Raw genomic sequence first — 2,710 nt, forward strand, 5'->3', positions numbered from 1 at the left:
AAAAAGCAAGGCCTCATAGCTTTAAATAATTAATCGATTCCCTGAACTATAGCAAGATACGGTAGCTCGATTGAGCACAGAACATAGAATATGGGAGCACAGGACACGAGGTTCTGACAGGCTTTCAACTAACGTAAGTTCGATCTGACACATCCCCCCTGCATCAGAATCAGAATCATGGGTTTCAAAGGTACATTTAAAGAATCAGTACCAGATTTAATATCACCGACATACGTCGTGAAATTGTTAACATTACGGCAGCAGTAAAATGAAATACAGGTTAAATGAATATAGAAAAAACACACCTGAGATACAGGTGGCAGCGAGGAAAAAGGCTGTTCCCGAATCGCTGCGCCTGAGCTTTCAGGCTTCTGTATCTCCTTCCCGATGGTAACACTGTGTAGTGGGCACGTCCTGTTAGTGGGCAATGTTAATGATGGATTCCACTGTGACAAAAATCATCCCTTGTAACAAAGATCAATGAGAAAGAGAATCTGTATTTACCAACAAGTGTCATTTATTATTTCTACTAAAAGCACGTAGATTTGCACACTATCTTCGTGTGTGCACCCTGCTGGAAATCCTGACACTCCATGAACAGTCAATGATGAGAAAAGTTATTACCCGGGAAAAGAGTCTACGCTGGCAAGGCATTCCATAGAAACATAGAAAACATAGAAAATCTACAGCACAATACAGGGCCTACGGCCCACAAAGTTGGGCCGAACATGTCACTACCTTAGAAATGACTAGACTTCCCCAGAGCCCTCTATTTTTCTAAGCTCCATGTACCTATCCAAAGGTCTCTTAGGAAGACCCAATCGTATCCGCCTCCACCACTGTTGCCGGCAGCCTGTTCCACACTCACCACTCTCTGAGTAATATCGAACATCTCCTCTCTACCGCCTCCCCAGCACCTTCAACCTGTGTACACTTGTGGCAACCATTTCAGCCCTGGGAAAAAAGCCTCTGAATATCCACACGATCAATGCCCCTCATCATCTTCCGATCCTCATGTTCCCGATCTGCACGTGTCCGTGCGGTCCTACATTTCGGCAATGGTTGGTCTCTGGCCGCTGGTGACATATCACCCCTGCAAATTTTAAGCTCCGGAATCTTATATCGTTCCTCTTCAATGGAACCATTTGATCTCCGAACAATTGGCTCAAGGTAGCTACTCCTCTGAGCATGGTCTCAGGTTTATGGCTCTGATTAGATTGTCCCAAAGTCAAGAATCAGTTCAGAGACAACGCCATTCACATAACAAATGGCGACTTGTTTGAGAATGGTCTCAGGTTTAGCAGATCATTACCTGAAGCTTCCTGTCTCCACATTCACTTCCTCTGATTAAATTATTCCAGTGCAAGAATCAGTTCATAGTCCACAAAATGGGGGGAAACAGAGAGAACTCGTTTGTACGCTTCCCCTGTCGTTGAGCAGACTGCAGTTACTTCTGGCCAACAGTGTTTTATAAGCCATTCAATCTGACACGACTGTTTCTTTCTCGGGTCTGCTGTCGTCTATATGCACCGGGGTAGATGATGGAGGTTTTGCTGAGATGCCGAGTGCTGTAGGGGTCGAAGGGGTTTACAGAAATGCGGTGTGATGTAGGGGTTGGAACGGTTTTGTTACGCACCCCGTAACGGGTTAAAAGAACCAGTACAAATGGAACATACCTGGAGTCTGGTATTGCTACAAAAAAACGCGATTTATTCGTATTTACGTAATATAGTAATATAAAGCCATTTAAATCAAACAGGTTAGCAGAGTTCATGCATATATAAATGAGTAAATATAAAACCCCAAACTTGTTCAAGCTTAGGTGATAAATGATACAGTCTTACGATGGTATAGGAATGACGTCAGTTCAGTTCGCGATATTAAGATATGTAGAAATGAGGAGAGAGAGAGGGGTGGTCTGTTTTCCAAGTAAGCCAATGCCATCGATCTTTCCGTTGTCCTCCGAAGTCCTGTTAAAGTTAACGACTGTGATCACACTAAAGAATAACGTCTTCACGCCGTAAAGCTATCAACCCAGTCAAGGGTTAAACAGACCGATAGCATTCCACCGGTCACCCCTTTTCAACACTGCAAGCAAAACCCACACTTTCGTGGGCACTGAAATCTCATCCAGTGTCTACTTCTTCTGTTTATCTGTCCGTGTCTTGCGTATGCTGTGTGTCTGTCTGAAAAGCCAGCTGACCTCGTCTATATCCCAAACATGCCGAAAACCAGCTGTCAATTATAAGGCTCCGCCCTTCCATAACCATGGAGACTGGCGTGCTGTTCGGTGCTCTCTCTCTCTCTGTGAATCAGTTTACACCCACTCTCTCTCTCTTTAAAGCCACATTCCATTTTGAATAATGCTTATGATCTCTTCTCTCCTCCCACCTGTTGGGAAAAAAATTTGATCAAGTAGTAAAATTTTTGCCTAACTGTAGATTACAGAATATGAAGCAATAAATATCTGATTAACATGTTGTAGGCTACAGAAGACTATAAAAATACTGGTTTCTATATCATTCTTTAATTTAACATCCAGACAATCAATCCACCATGTTACTGTCTTTACCTTTCACACACTTTGCTACAAAACCAAAGTTCTGCAAAACCAAATTCTGTAATCTTCAAAATGGCGTTAGATCTCCTATTTTCTCTTTTCAACTTCAGCACAGAGCAAATAACCATCACGTGATCAACTCCAACAGGG

This window comes from Hypanus sabinus, unplaced genomic scaffold (genome assembly GCF_030144855.1).
Source record: "Hypanus sabinus isolate sHypSab1 unplaced genomic scaffold, sHypSab1.hap1 scaffold_214, whole genome shotgun sequence".
Taxonomy (NCBI): Eukaryota; Metazoa; Chordata; class Chondrichthyes; order Myliobatiformes; family Dasyatidae; genus Hypanus; species Hypanus sabinus.